Source organism: Zalophus californianus, chromosome 2 (assembly GCF_009762305.2).
Source record: "Zalophus californianus isolate mZalCal1 chromosome 2, mZalCal1.pri.v2, whole genome shotgun sequence".
Classification (NCBI taxonomy): domain Eukaryota; kingdom Metazoa; phylum Chordata; class Mammalia; order Carnivora; family Otariidae; genus Zalophus; species Zalophus californianus.
In genome coordinates this window covers 43,957,331-43,973,592 of record NC_045596.1, presented here as the reverse complement: position 1 = coordinate 43,973,592, position 16,262 = coordinate 43,957,331, and the positions used below count along the sequence as shown (strand labels likewise).

The 16,262-nt window shown below is 38.7% G+C and overlaps 1 protein-coding gene across 4 annotated transcripts in view; it reads left to right on the top strand.

Annotated features, from left to right (window-relative positions):
• PDCL2 (phosducin like 2) overlaps window positions 1-16,262 on the top strand; it is a 229,424-nt gene that overhangs the window by 71,648 nt on the left and 141,514 nt on the right. For all 4 annotated transcript variants that reach the window (XM_027600744.1, XM_035725330.1, XM_027600742.1 and 1 more), the window contains one exon: window positions 6,359-6,419. The gene's annotated coding sequence lies outside the window, so the exon portion shown is untranslated. The remainder of the gene's footprint in view (window positions 1-6,358; window positions 6,420-16,262) is intronic.

Below are 16,262 nucleotides of genomic sequence, written 5' to 3'. Positions count from 1 at the left end.
GATCCCTGCCCCTCCAGCACATGCTCTGATATTAGTAAACAAATCTCCCTCCCATATACCCAGGTGGTTTTCAGTTTGCTGCTTCTGTGCTGTATCTTGGCAAGGCTACTTGTTGTGCTACCTCTTTAAGGGGGGCGGGGGGACTCACTTTCCTATTGCCCTCTGGTTCTCCCAGAGCCAAGCCCACTGATTTTTTAAAGTTCCAGGTGTTAAGCCCCATTGATTGTCAGAACTCCTGAAGTTAGGTCATTCTGGTTTTCAAAGCCAAATGTTATGGGAATTCATCCTCCCAGTGTTGATCCCCTGTGCCTGGGGTGCCCAGTATGGGATCTGTTCCTGTCCCCTCTCGATATCCCTCCTGTGGACAGTTTGGCTCCCAACTGTGTCTCTGCCCTTCCTACCGTCTTTGGAGTGCCTTCTTTTCTACAGTTAGCTGTGGAGAGTCTGTTCTGCCAGTCTTTGGGCCATTTTCTGGGTTATTTACACTGATGTGGGTGTTATCGCATTGTATCTGTGGGTTGAGGGGAGCTCAGGATCCTCCTACTCCACCATATCTGCATATATCTTTTTGAATTAGCATTTTTGTTCTTATTGAAGTGTAAGAATTATAAAGAGGCTGCTTGCATCACAGGCTGTCCAGAAAAGAGGAAGTTGCCAACAAGGGCCAAAAGAAGGTAATGGGTATAAAGAGCTGGTGCCCTCTGAGGAAGGTGAAGAGATAAAAATCACCATGTCCATTAAGTGTGGAAAATTCCTTTCTGCTATGGCCCTGTAACACTGTCCAAGGAAACTGACCCAAGGGGTTGGGGAGGTATGGGTAGGAGCTCTCTGGTAGGGATGGTTCTCAGGCAAGTGACAGAATCATAGGCCAAGGAGGTCATTCTGGGTAAAAGAAGTGTCCTGGTCAGGGTGACCCTGGCTGTGAGAGATGCTGGGAGTATGTAAAAAAGAAGGGTGTGACTGAGGCTGGCTGGGGTTGGGACCAGAGAAATTAATTGGGACAAAAGTGTTGACAGGCCCTCTAGAAAGAAACTAGAAATTATCAGGTCTACAAAAGCACAGCAAACTCCGATTCAGTATTTTCCCAAATGCCAAAAAAATTCCTAGGGATCATCTAGGGTACTTGTTAAAAATACATTGTCAGGCCCTACCCCAGATGTCCTGAACCAGAACTTCTAGGAGATGGCTTGGAATTCTGTATTTTTAATGAATGCACCTGATGGCTCTTTATGATTAAGTAATTTTAGAAAAGACTGCTTTATTTCATAAAGCCAATTGATTCTCACAGAAAAAAAAAAAAAAAAAAAAAAAAAAAGAAAAGACTGCTTTAGTGCAACCCAGTCTGGAATCAGAATTAAAATTTTCTTACTCAAGAGGCAGGACAAGACTGGGAAGTAGGACTTTTAGAATTTAGAAGGGTTGTATAAAAAGTGTATCAGGAAGGGATCCAGGAAGCAAGGTGCTGTCTTGAGAAATAAGACTGCCATGTTCTAGGTATGGAAATTAGGGCTCCAGTGAACTGCACCATTAAAAGCAAGGCTCTAGTGCTTGTGGGAAACTAGAGGAGGTGAGATCTTGAGAGAAAAGATATCAATCAAGTGCCCTGACCACAGATGAGTGTGGTGGTTAACTCCCATCCTCTCAATGCAAATGAAAGATTTAGGTTTGTGTGGTATACCTGTCTGACAGCCTGTGGAAGTCGTGGGGTATGGCCATACCCTCGTGGGGTAGTGATGGCTCTACCAGCAGCAGGATGGCTCTCTTGAGAAGGATCTTGTACTGTATGGTGGCCACTGGGCCAAATGAATGGTCCTCAGGAAACCAAATTTCACCAAGGAGGCTGGACAGGCAGTGAAGGGACTCCAGTTTTTCCTCAAGGCCTTATTCTTTGGGTGTACACATAAAAGTGTCTGGTGAAGCTTCTGGTGAAGATCCTTGAAGCTTCACCCTCTGGAGTTCATCAGGGTCATGGGAGGTATAATCATGTGCCAGATCTCCATAAGGTAAAGGCAAATCTCAGAGGACTTGAGTAGTGCTGTGAGGCCTAGGAAATCCTTCTCCCAAGATAGCCTTAGTTTTCTGCAACCTCAGAGGATGTCCTAGAAGTGGGCATTACTTTCAGGTGAGGTTCAAGCAGTCAGATGGAGGTGAGCATGAGATATAAGGAGATGATAAGTGGGTTCTATTGGACCAAGACTAGTAACTATTAGACTGGAAAGTAATACAGTTTGACTTTGATCATTTTTATAGACTGAATGTTTGTGTCTCTCCCCTCCCTCCAAATTCATATGTTGAAACCTAATCCCTAATGTGATGGTGTGTACAGGCCTTTGGGAGGTATTAGGTCATGAGAGTAGAGTCCTCATGGATAGAAATGGTACCCTTATAAGGTGCTCAAGAGATCAGAGTTTCCCCATTCCACACGGCAAAAAATATGGCCTCTGTGAGCAAGGTAGTGGGTCCTTACCAAACACTGAATCTACTGGCACCTTGATCTTGGACTTTCCAGGCTCCAGACTGTGAGAAATAATTTGTGTTGTTTATAAGCCAACCAGTCTATGATACTCTGTTATAGCAGCCTGAATAGACTAAGACAACTGTAAGATGAATAATAGAAATTACAGATGCTTTTTAAAAATTCAAATAATAGCCTGGAGTATCTTTCTAAATTCTGATAAATTTATTTTCCTCTCTCAACAGGAATCTCTCATTATTCTCTTCATGGCCAAAAGAAAAGATAGACTTTCTGGTTCACTGTTGTTTATGCCGATACTACAGGTTATATTGTCATGGTTTGCATTCTAAGCTTCTCTTTTAGAATCAGTAAATAACTGAGTAAAATTTATTGAATGAACTACACTTGGCTGTCTTCATCTTTTAGAATCCTCTCTGCCAGTCATTCTCCTTGGTATTGCTTATAACCATGTCAAAATCACTTCTTCCATGAAACCTCACCTGGATGCTCCATCTGTGTTTGACTTCTACATCCTTTGAGACCCAATACTACATTGGTTTATAAGTCCTCTATGGCACTCACTATTTACATTCTTCCTTTTATCTTTAACAGCATTTCACTTCTCTTTATGTAGTATTTATTTATAACCCTTCCTATCTCTTCCATGAAGGAAACCTATAGAAGAAATAGGAAATAAATGAGAAAATGGTAATGAAAGGAGAACAAAGATAGGTCTATAAGATGAAGCCAACTGTTACATTTAGTGGATACTTGCCATGTCTCACATGCTAGTCTCTGCTCTCCTGGAATGCAGAACTGAGTCAGGACAGAGCTGTGACTTATGGACCAGTTCAACCCTCAGAAGCACTCAGGGATCAGCTTCAAACCATCACTAGAGGTTTGGTATTAGTAAGTTAGCCCCCTACCTACCTATTGTCTCACCGATTTACACATTCTTACTAGTGTTGATGCTAGAAAATGGACAACAGTGTATTCTCAACTGTGCTAGTATTTTTTATTCAAGGACTTCCTTTCTGTCTTCATAGATACCTTGGTAGCTCTTCACCAAGCTTTCTTCAAGGTTCAGTGGTTTCCAAGCCAAGTTTCAGTGGTTTAAGTAGGACCCTTCATATAGTTATGCTGGGGAGACAGGGTATCCCTCAATTTTTCCATGGAATCTCCATTCCAACTTGTGTGTACTTAATACAGATTATCCAGTAAAAGGAATCCTTGGCAGTTTTTCATCAAGTGACAGCTGCCTCTTGTAAAAGAAACAGCATTTATAAGTTTTTTTCTCTACATTGGGTAAATGGCAACAAATAAGATAATGATCATTTTCCAAATGTCATAAGAGCAACTGATGGCACCAACATAGTCATTTATGGCTCTAGGGCAAACTATGGGTAGAATGTTATGACTGTACAAATATGTGAAAATGTAGATTATTATCATAGCAATGTAAAAAGCTACAGATTTCCCCCAAATCAGTACCTAGTTTCTGTATTTTGACCAAAATAATTGTAGAGGAAAGTCCCTTCTAGGCCATTTTAAAAGCAAAGCATTTGCATTAGGAATTTTTTTAAAAATATAAGAATACTTAATTTAATTTTCAATTTATATCTTTATGTGTGAAGCAAGAATAAGGAAAAGTATAATTGCAGTATAATTTTGATTCTAATTGACCTTTTAAAATAGTATTTTTATTATAGTAACTATCACCTCAGGGAATAACTAGTAATTAGAATTTTTTTCTCACAGGACTTATTTCTTCAAAAATGCTGATTTTTTTGCTGCTCTAGTTTCAAAATTTGACTGAGTTGCTAATTTAAGATCATAAGTTTAAGTGCTCCTCCATGAGTTAGAGTTTTACTCCTAGGCAGCTCTAAAAACTGTTAATTTCCTGAGTCTTTTCCCCTATATATAGTAAAGGCTTTATTTTAACATAGCAAGAAGATATTAGACCCTGCCCCCCAAAAGAGTCAAGTGTATGCATTTATGTATACCAGGAGCTTTGCCAGCATCATTTTGGGGCTTTTTCTTGGGGCAAGGTTGCATGTGGTATAGTGCAGGGTAGAGGAAGGGTGTCAAGAGGCATCCAGGCATGCTGGGTTGATGTGGATGAGAGTGTGCAGGGGTCAGCCTATGATCCAAGGAGCAGGCAGAGTCAAAACTGGGAGGTCATCAGGTGATGCTTGGAACCAACATGGGAAACCACCAGCCAAAGCCAAAGGGAAATAAGCCAGGAACCTGGGAGTAACTGCTAGGGGGATCCAAATAAATTTGTAAAAGGTTTCAGGCAAATATTTATTAAATACTTGACCATGTTTCCCAAGTGTTCCAACCACAATTTAGTAAGAACTACATTTTATATCTTAGCCTAACACACACTGACACACAGCCCTCACTGTGTCAGAGTTCTACAAAGATCTTTACCTTCACCTTGGGTGAGGCACTCTGAAATTTTCATTTCTCTTAGGTTCTATTCTATTTCATTTAAAGATGTTGATAGAATGGGCGCCTGGCTGGCTTGGTCAGTGGAGCAAGTGGTTCTTGATCTTGGGGTTATGGGTTCGAGCCCCACGTTGGGTATAGAGATTACTTAAAAGTAAAAAATCTTTTAAAAAATTAAATAAAGATGTCGATAGATTTACAAATTGCTTTCATGATCTGTTAGTTGATAGAAAGCCATAGCTTAAAACATACCATCTTGGGGACTGGGGAGATGGAATAAAGAGAATTAAAAAAAAAAAAAAGACTAAAAGACTGGAGGACATGGTTTCTGATTTTAAGGAGATGGAATGCTCCTAAAGAAGTTGGAATGTAACAGTGAAACAACCAAATATAACACATTTAAAGTAGAATAAATGGAAACAAGCAAATTAACATTAATACAAGTTAGTTATAGAGGTGTTGGTTTCAGATATGAATAGCTGAGGACAGCAATGAGGCCCCCCATAGATGGGGTTCACATCTTACTCACCTTCATAGCCCTTTACTGCCTGACACACTAACATGCACTGATGTTTGAATAACTTAGCACAATGAGAATACAAGGCATTGTTGTTATTCCGTGTTTCCACAGGGCTGAAGTTAAAATTCTTATTTTTTATTTAGGAGAATACCCTAAATGATTTCCCGTGACACTTTAGTAGAAATTAGTTTATCAAATTGCTGTAGTTATTTGGCCTTGGATTGACTCTAAGGCAGTGGATGGTGAATGTCAAAGGGAGACCTCAGGAGGTGCCGGGGAGCCTCACAGACACCCATGGAAAGGAAATATGTATCAGAGCACTGAAGTCAAACTTCTCTACTTAAATAATCTTACTTCAAGTGATTCGGCCTAGACCACTGCAATGTTTACTTAATAATATCTTGGGGCGCCTGGGTGGCTCAGTTGGTTGAGTGACTGCCTTCGGCTCAGGTCATGATCCTGGAGTCCCGGGATCGAGTCCCGCATCAGGCTCCCCGCTCAGCGAGTAGCCTGCTTCTCCCTCTGACCCTTCCCCCTCTCATGTACACTCTCTCTCTCTCATTCTCGCTCTCTGAAATAAATAAATAAATCTTAAAAAAAATAATAATATCTTGTAGTTGTCTCCTTTCATTTTTTTAATGCTGTGTGTCCTCAATATCTCTACCGCAAATAGATTTTATTGTTGCTTTTCAAGACTAGGCACTATGGGTCCCCCCTCCCCCACTCTCCCACCACCACCAGATCTACAATGTTGATACATAGAAGATGCTCAGAAATTACCTGTGGGGAGAAAATATATCACGCCATACAATTAGCACTTATCTCTGTCTTGCTCATTTTATCTTTAGCCTAGCACACAATAGTCATAATTTTTATATGAATAAATAAATTTTCTCAGTGGTCTCTGAATTCCACACCCTCTTTTCTTTCAGGGCCCGGAAAACTATCATCTCTGGCAGCTTAAATTCTCATTTCCTTGTATTCATCACATGTGTAAGTACACTACAGAAGCATTAACTTTTTCAGTTAAAATTCCGGCAGAGAGCTACAATCGATGATTAAATACTCTAAATGACTTTCATATTTGTGATTGACTCTAGAGCTAGGGGGCTAGTTGAACCTGACCACAGGTTACCCAGTGACCTGAAATGATTCAGTAGTATCAACTCCTTTTTGAAGTTGTAAGTTAAATAATCTTTATATGTTAATATAGAAGATGGTGCATTTAAGAACTCACGTTTTTTCATACTCAGCTATCCATAGTCTTTTTTTAGGGTTGTTGTTGGCAATTGCTCGGATTAACTATGAGGAAATATCCATACGTTCCTGGTCATTAAGACTGGTTCTTCCACCCTGAAAAATTTCCATACTGTTCTTCCACCAAGGACAACTCTTGATGTAGCTGGAAGAAGTTTAGAAAGTAAGAATACTTCTGTGTAATAATGTTGCACAAATACTGGAATGTATTTCTGAATTGCAGTCCAATTCTGCAATTTATATCTACCATATTATATTTGTTTTTGTTAATTACATAAAATATTTTTCAATATTCCATAAAAAAGAAAAAATTAAAACAGGCATTTCTTTTTTTATTAAATATCCTTCTACAACATCATTTCAAGAAGTGCCTTGTCTTCCACCTAAGGAATGGATCATAATGTGAATAAGTTTAAAATAGAATTTGCAACAACAAAATACCTTATTTGAGCATCCACAGTTTCTGCCAAGACTTCATTCTCAGCTGCTAGGAAAATAACACTCAACAAAGAAATGTCAGCTTCAGATAAGATAAATGGTTTAAATTTGATGTCTCATTGAAAGTCTGATTCTTTTCTCTCTAAAATATCAAGAATCTTTGTTCCGGGGGGTATAAAGACAGGAAGATCCTTATTGTCTTGGCACTCACCAAGGGAGTACCTAGAATTCCTGTGTTAATTTCTTTAATTTTTAGATGGTACCTAGATGTTAAACTGATAATTTACTCTTTTGGGAAATTTCTAAGATGAGAAATCCACTCTGTAATACAGGGTAGTCTAGCAAGCGAGATCAGATGAATAGCATGACTTTGTAGGATCTTTCTTGATTATATTTAATAACACTCTTTATTAAATAAGTATATTTAATAAAGTATAAGTAAGTATATTTAATAAAGAGTGTTTATAAGTATATAAATAAATAAGTATAAATAAATTTATAAGTGTAAATCCAGTCATTTTTTTTAAAGATTTTATTTATTTATTTGACAGAGAGAGACACAGCGAGAGAGGGAATACAAGCAGGGGGAGTGGGAGAGGGAGAAGCAGGCTCCCTGCTGAGCAGGGAGCCCGACGCGGGGCTCGATCCCAGGACCCTGGGATCATGACCTGAGCCGAAGGCAGACGCTTAACAACTGAGCCACCCAGGCGCCCCTAAATCCAGTCATTTCTTAAGCAGCTACTCTTTGTTGGAATTGGGGAACAAGTATGAGTAAGACCTAATTTTGTAAAGAAGAGAGCTTTTAATCTTCATTGACAAAGTGAATCATCACTTATAATTGCTTCTGAAGAGTATAAATTATTGCAAATAACATTTGTAGGTTTTTAAGAAAAATGTAATTCGTTATCATACACATCTGTGGCACAAATGGCTTGGCCTGCTTCTTGCAGAGTATTACACTTCTTCTGTCTTGAGGCCCCATTCTGGAACTTTGGGTTGCTTCCATATTTGCAAGTTCTTAGTAATAAATCATCAAAAAGAAATGTTTAATAACTATATACAGATAGTTGCATTTGATGTCCACATTGATCATCATTAACTTGGTGCCATTTATTAATGTCCCACAATACCACATGCTCTTTCTGATGGAGATTCAACCATTACATCACCCTCCATCATCCACTGATGGATGTCCTATCACCTGTTCAAGAGGGTCTTCTGTCCTTTTGGGAGCACTAGCTACTTCTTCTTTCTTTCATTGATTTGTCAAATATTTACTCATCTATGGTGTTGCTGCTCTCTGCTTATCATACCACACGCCTTGTGCCTAAGGCATTACCCTGCCTTTTTCAAAGTCCTGTTTTGATAATTGTTCCAGCCCATGTCCTGAATACTTTGGGGATTTTCTCTAGTACTTGGACTAATGGCAAAGTAAGGTAACTCAGATTTAATTGAATGTAGTATGTCTTACTTGATGGAACCAATGAAAATTACAGGCATTTAAAAATTTGAATTAAGATTAATTAATTAATTAAGATTAATTGAAATAAAGTAATTCCCTAAATTAATTAATATATCATTTATTAACCACCATTAAACCCTTGTTAATTAAATAGAATAGTAAAGTTAAATAAAAAATGGATATTTCCTAAAGGAGATGAAATTGTGATTTAAATATCTTTCTTAATTGGTTTAGTAGACAAGCACATATTGCCTAATTCATCTAGGACTTGGAACTGCAGGGCGATGAAAGACTCACACAGGTAGAGCATTATGAGAACATTATGAGAACAGGAGACAGTGAGGATCATTTCCAGAGAATGACTGTATTCTATTTTATTCTATTTCAGTGGTTATTAACTTTTTCTTGCTTAAGAATTCAATATACATAAGTCAACTAATGTTTACCAATTACCTCTTATATGCCGAGCATTGAAGGCATAGGAGCTAAGGATTTATTTGAACAAAGTAGATCCTTTTGAGAATTTGGTGAAGGCTAAGGACTCCTTCCAACAGAAAAAAAAAAAAAAAAAAGAAAGAAATATATACATGCATATTCACACCAGGTTTTGCACACAAACTCTCAAGAGGTATATAGACGTTTGTAGTTCATCCATGGGGACCCCTAGGTCTGTGGATTCAATTTAAGGACCGCTGCCCCTTTGAAGTTATTCAAGTTAGGAATGATGTTATAAGTGCCTTAGGACTAGTCACTTAACCTCCTGAGGCTTCCATTTTCTTGTCTGTTAAATGAGGGCAGTAGATAAAAGTCTTCCACTTCTAAAAATCTGTCTGTCAGCGGATGCTGCAAATTTGCTTGTCTGTTTATGTCATTACCTCTCTGTTGCTCATATTGGTGTGGGGAGATAGGAAAGAACAGTACAAATAGAATAGGAATCAGAGAATGTTCTGGAATTTAGAGACCATATAAACTCCATGAGAAGAGGCAGTGGCAGTGTAGATGGTAAATGGTCCCTTGGTGAGTGAATGTCAGAGTTAGGACCTGGTTCTGTATTTCCTAACTTCCAGCCCACAAGTCTTTCCACAATGCCACAGCTTGTACGAGCATTTATCCCCACTAGTGCCCATAAAGTAATTATACTAGATTAATACCTATCTCCTTGAATTGATATGCTAAATCTCCATTGTTTACTTATTGAATTAAGATACTTATCTTTAATTAGAGGTATTACTAATGAAAATATTTTATAGACTTGGCATGAAAGATACTTGGTATGAAAGACATTTATGAAATTCAAGGATATTTGGGAAATCCAGAAAGCTTTACTAGTGGCAATAATCCTAGTGTTATTGGTTGAATGGTGGTCCCCTCCAATTTATACATTGAAGTCCTAACCCCCAGTATCTCAGAATATGACCTTATTTGGATATAGAGTCTTTATAATGGTATTCAAGTTAAAATGAGATTATTAGAGTGGGCCCTAATTCAATATGACTGGTGTCCTTGTGAAAAGGGAAATTTGGAGACAGGCACTCACACAGGGAGAATGCCATGTGAACGTAAAGGCAGAGACCCAGATGACAGGTAGATGCATGAGTCAATATTTAAAATATGTGATAGTTGAGCCTGTTACAAAAGACTAACATACAAGTAACTTATCCCCATCACTCATTAAATCTCACCATTGGAAATGTTGACAGTCATACAGTAATGTGAATTAAAAAAAAGTTTCCACTTAATTGTTACAATGTGCCAAATATTATGAGGCATGCCAGTATACTATAAGCTACTTTGTTTAAATTTGTATCTTTCTAAAATCTTTTTAATAATTCAAGAATGATAAGTGCTATACCTTTTGTATTCCACTTAATGACTCATGTACTTACTGATGCCAATGGTATTTGAGTTAAAGCTGTGGTTCCGACATTAAATCATTCTACCACATTTCACAATGAATATTTTTAGCAAATATTTTCCAGTAACTATTTTTGTAGAAAAATAATAAAAAAAATTCTATTTGCCCTGATCTGAAAAATATTTCTGGCATCCACAGTTAAATATTTTGACAGTCATGTGAATCTAATATGAATAAAGCAAACTCTCAGGTACAAGGGAAGACACCACAGAAAGAGATAAAATAACTATTTTGCAGTAAATTATTATTTATTCCATGGCATAATTTAAATGCATAAAATGAAAGCATTTTTAGATGCTTATGATAATTTTTGTAAGCATATTTAAAAAATAATTATCACTATAAATTATTGGAGAAATTCTTAGCAATATTATAAAAAATATTGAATATTTTAAGTTTGAGATTTTTATGGTGATGGGGTGGGCCAGGACAGCAATTTAGGACTCTGAGGAATAGACTCTTACGTAGTTAAATCAGTTTAACCAACATTTATAAGCTGATAAAAATAATATCTTATTTTCACCTCCCAAATGTGTAATAATGTTTACATGTGATTCATATTTTATTACATTTAATTACATAAAATTTTTCATGCAAAGCACGAAGGTCATTTGCCTGGCACAAGGAAAAATGTTCAGGATATTAGGCTGCAACCCCTCACCTCCTAATTAAATTTAACAAAGATGTCAGTTGCATACCATTGTGCCCAACATTATAATAGATTGTCTAACTAAGAAAATGTATTTTTTCTTTAATTTATTTAAGGTATAAATGTATCTCAAGGTGTGAGAAAAACTTTAAAGAGTAGTATTCAATCCAATAAATGTAGATTGATGTTTCAAATTAAAGCAGGTAAGAATTAAAAAAAAAAAGATTATGACATTGTCTCTACCCTTGAGGAATTTTGCTGCCACAATTTGAGAATAAAACCACATGTAAATAAGTACTCTGTTGCCTCATATAAATGGTAGATAAGTAACTGTTTAGGGAAGGGCAGTAATGTGACCTGGAGTGGTCAGATAGAATGTGAACTGAATCTTTTTTTTTTTTAAAGATTTTATTTATTTATTTGAGAGAGAGAATGGGAGAGAGAGAAAGCACATGAGGGGGGGGAAGGGTCAGAGGGAGAAGCAGACTCCCCGCCGAGCAGGGAGCCTGATGCGGGACTCGATCCAGGGACTCCAGGATCATGACCTGAGCCATAAGGCAGCCGCCCAACCAACTGAGCCACCCAGGCGCCCTGAATTGTAATGAATGGAAAAGGTTTGAACAGGCAGTGAAGAAAGAGAGAGCTTCCTGGGAGAGTAAATGTTTTCTCATTCATAAGCAAAGCAAGTAGTTTTTAAAACTTTTAAAATTTACTGTGCTAACTGTGTTTGCTGATGTCCTGTTAGGTTTGAGGTTATAAGATCATCCCCTAATATAGGTGCTTTGCTTAGGGTTGTTTTCAAAATCTCCTTGAGAGATTCCAAGGACTCAGAATAGCCAAAACAATCTTGAAAAAGAACAAAGTTGGTCAAAGTTTGTGCTTAAGCCTTCTTAATCACTTAGAGGTTGAACTTTTACCAATGGGGGGATGTGGCTTCGAGTTCAGGGAGTTAACTTTTGTTGTTGTACCTTTTCAGCCCGGAGCTGGTAGCTTGGAGCTTCCTACCCTCATGGCTCCTGTGAGGTGCTGGGGAAATATAATTAAAAGCAAACTCTTCTCCCAACCCAGAAAACCTCACCACAGATGTAGTAGAGAGAGAAAACAGTTTTGTTATTGAATAAGCATTAAACCAGAATGTCACGTGTATCACAGGCAATCTGCTAAGACATGGCAAAGACTGAAAGAAATCTCACCCTGACGTATAACCAAGCAGATACAACAAATTATGTGCATGTTTTCGATAAACAATGTCTTGTCAAGTAAGAGGACTCGGCAGCCCCTTTGACACACACAGTTCATACTCATTTTACCTGGTAATTGGAGTGGCCATCTGTGTTGACTTTATCCAGGAGGAAAACAAACTTCTCTTTATGACAGGATGTAGTTTTGCAACCTGGAACAAGGCCCCACTGAATTTAGACTCCTACCTTCCCCCAGAAACTGGGAGACAGGAGTGGTCTCTCCCTTGATGACTCCCAGGTCTTTCTAGACATTACTGGGTCACAGAGAAAAAAAGGCTGATTTAGTCTCCAAAGGGATTTATATACCTTTCAAAGAGAAGAGAAAATACTTACACTTAAAAGTTTTCTAAAGTAGGGCGCCTGGGTGGCTCAGTTGGTTAAGCGACTGCCTTCGGCTCAGGTCATGATCCTGGAGTCCCGGGATCGAGTCCCATGTCGGGCTCCCTGCTCAGCAGGGAGTCTGCCTCTCCCTCTGACCCTCTTCCCTCTCGTGCTATTTCTCATTCTCTCTCTCTCGAATAAATAAATAAAATCTTTAAAAAAAAAAAAGTTTTCTAAAGTAAATGACCTGAGAAAAAAGAAGCAAGGGAAATCTCTTCCCTTGTTTTCAACAGGAAGAATTAAGCCTCTTATTTCTAATTGCATTTGCTCTTACAGGGATGCAAACTTTGGCATGCACAGGTTGTCAAGGATGACTGTGATGTTATTTTTAAGCCTGTTTTCCTAGGAGTTGCCCCTTAGAGCAGCTCATTTTTCATTCTGTTTGGTCAGAGGTTGGATTTAAGCCCCTTGGGCCAGTGAGTCTTCTCTTCTGTGTTGATGAATCTGTGTCCAGCTTGGGGAGTGCTTTCAACATTGCCCCATGTCCAGATGGCTCTGACTGGGGGCAGCCGAGTGTATTTGCACAGCCTTCCTGATCCCCAGAGTTGACTCTGACCCAGGACACCTCTTGACGACTGCCTCTTTCCTTTATTCTCTCCATCAAACTTCTAGCTGCTCTGCTGTTTTTCTATATCAAGGAGCTGCCAGCCACTTCTTAATTGCCCTCCCCTAAAATCTGTATTGTTTTTCAACAATGCCCTTAGGCATGGAATTCTTCACTGTCAGTTCCAAATAAAGTCAGTTTTCTCAGAGCTGCAAAGCTCTTTGTCCCGATGGCCTGCCTTTCCTCCAGGGCAGAGCCCCTGCCCGACTCTACCATATTTGGATGTGAGGACATGCTTTCCCTGGAATGACACCCCTGCTCTATGAGTATGCACTGAGGTAGGAGAGGGAAGGAGTTGGCAGCCCCTGGTCTTCTCAACTTGCCCCTCCAGGCATAGACCCTCCACCCTATGAGTGAGCTGGAGTGGTGGTGATTGGGGCCCCAGTCACATTCGGCCTTTTGTGTCTGGGGTAGAGCTTCTGCCTTGTGAATAGAGGGCTGGGTGGAGGAGGAGAGACCTGATCCTCTTAGCTGAACTTGCCTAGAATAGAGCTTCCTAGAAAAGATGAGAAACATCTGCACCCTGCCCATCTTGGCCTGAAACTATAGTCCCAGCCTGGGAGCTGGCAGGGAGATGAAACTCCCATTTTCTTGGCTGCACACGAATAGAGTTTCTGTAATGAAGAGCTGGGGGAATAGTGAAGTAGGTTATGGTTCAAATACTACTATTTTTACTGATATTTAGTAGATTTTCTTGAATGAATGTTTCTCCATTTACTCTATGCCCTTAGGACAATTTCTAGAGACTTTAAATAAGTAAAAATTATTTTTCACTAGTTGAATTGCTTTGCTAAAGAGTCCGTTGAGCTCCTTACTCCATCATTCCAGAAGTCCCACTTCTCACGCTCATTTTGAAATATATTTCACTGGATAGAAAATTCTGGAATTCTGGGTTGACTTTTGTTATTGTTATTTGTTTCTTTAAGCATTTTAAAGACATTTCTATATTGTATTTTGGCTTACATAGTTTCTGACAGCCTGCTGTCATTCATATCTCTGTTCTCTGTATGTAATGCTTTTTTTTTCTTCCTCAGTTCAAGATTTTTTTCCCCCTTTGGTTTTCAGCAGTTTGACTGTAATATGATCAGATATATTTTTTTCCCAATTTTTCTCACTTGGGATTCTTCTGAACTTTTTGGATTTGTGTTTGTTGTTGTTATTAATCTCGGAAAAATTCTCAGCCATTATCCCTTCAGATATTTCTATTGAACTGTTCTCTCTTCCTTCTCCTTCTGGTGTGCCAATTACATCCATATTAAACCATTTGATATTTTCCCCCAAATTCTTAGATGTTTGGGTTTTTATTATTTTTGTTATTGTTGTTTGTTTTTCCCCCACTTTGTTTTCACTTTGTGTTTCAGTTGGGATAATTTCTGCTGATTTATTTTCAAGTTCATTGATCCTTTTCTCTGTTACATCCTGTTGCATATAAGTCTATTGAGAGAATTCTTCAATTCTGTTGTTGTGCTTTTTTTTATTTCTAGAATTTTTTTCTTTCTTTCTTTCTTTCTTTCTTTCTTTCTTTCTTTCTTTTTTTTTTTTAGAGAAGAGCATGTGTGTGCATGACTAATGGGTGGAGGAGTAGAGGGAGAAGGAGAGAGACAGTCTTAAGCAGGGTCCATGCTCAGCAAGGAGCCAGACACAGGGCTCAATATCACAACTCTGAGATCATGACCTGAGCTGAAATCAAGAGTTGGATGTTTAACCAACTGAGCCACCCAGGTACCTCATATTTCTAGAATTTCTATTTGATTGTTTTATATATATATTCCATCTCTTTTCTAAAATTCTCCATCTATCATTCAAGCGGTCTATTGTTTCTACTAGGGATTTAACATACTAATCATAATTATTTAAGTCTCTGTTAGTTTCAACAGCTGTTTCTACCTCTTTTGGCTGCTTTAGCTCTTGACAATGACTGGGTTAGTTGCTTTTTGCATCTCTTATTTTTTAATTGAATGTCAGAAATGTGTAAAACAACATCAGACACTAAGGTCAAAAGTAGTTGCCTCTGGAAATGGACATGTTTTCCTCTTCTGTCAGGTTAGTCAGTAGTTTAGCTGGGTTTATTATTGCTCTGCTTACCTTAAGTACAACATAGACTTCAAATTCTTCCATCAGAAGAGGACTGATGCTTGTACTTGGTATATAACCTGGCATGAAAAAACGGTTTTTCTTAATTTTCCTGCTCCACCCTCAGCCTTCAGTGGGCCCTGCACACTTGTGCCACAAAGTTTTCTCTTCATGCTCTTATTTCCCTACTCCCCACAAAGTGGCATACTGATACTGCTTGTTGCTTAGTGCAATAGTTCTGATGGGGACATGGGTTTCCTCAGTTCTCCTGCTCTGTTTACAGTGAGGGATACATGCTGTGTGCCTGGGCCTCCATGCTAAGGCTTTCTCAGTCTTTCTGCCCTTTCATGGCAAGGTACTTTGCTTTGTATTTGTGAGGAACTTTGGTAGGAGCAAATTTCTCACCTCACCTCCAATAGCTGAAGACCTTTGCTTTATATCAGTGCAGGATCCTGGGCCTGAGTAAGTTTTCTTCCACTTTTCCAACAGCAGAAAGCCTGTATTTCTCCCTCTTCCTTAGTGGTAGAGAGCATGCCCCTGGACTGTGGGGGGTTGGAAGATTTCCTATTTCTTTTCCAGTGGCAGCGGGTCTTTGTCTGGGATCATGAGATGGAATGTTTCCTTTTCTTCCCCTGGAACCTAATGGTTTTTGATTTTTATTGAGTCAAGGGTCTTTGAAGCAGATGGGTTTGCATGTCACTGCATCATCTGGGGTGGAGAGGTTTTCTCAATAAATATGAAAATTGAGTATAACGCAATGAGATCAATCTTCCTGAGAGGTCTGTGGAGTTAATCTAATTTATTATCGCCACAGTA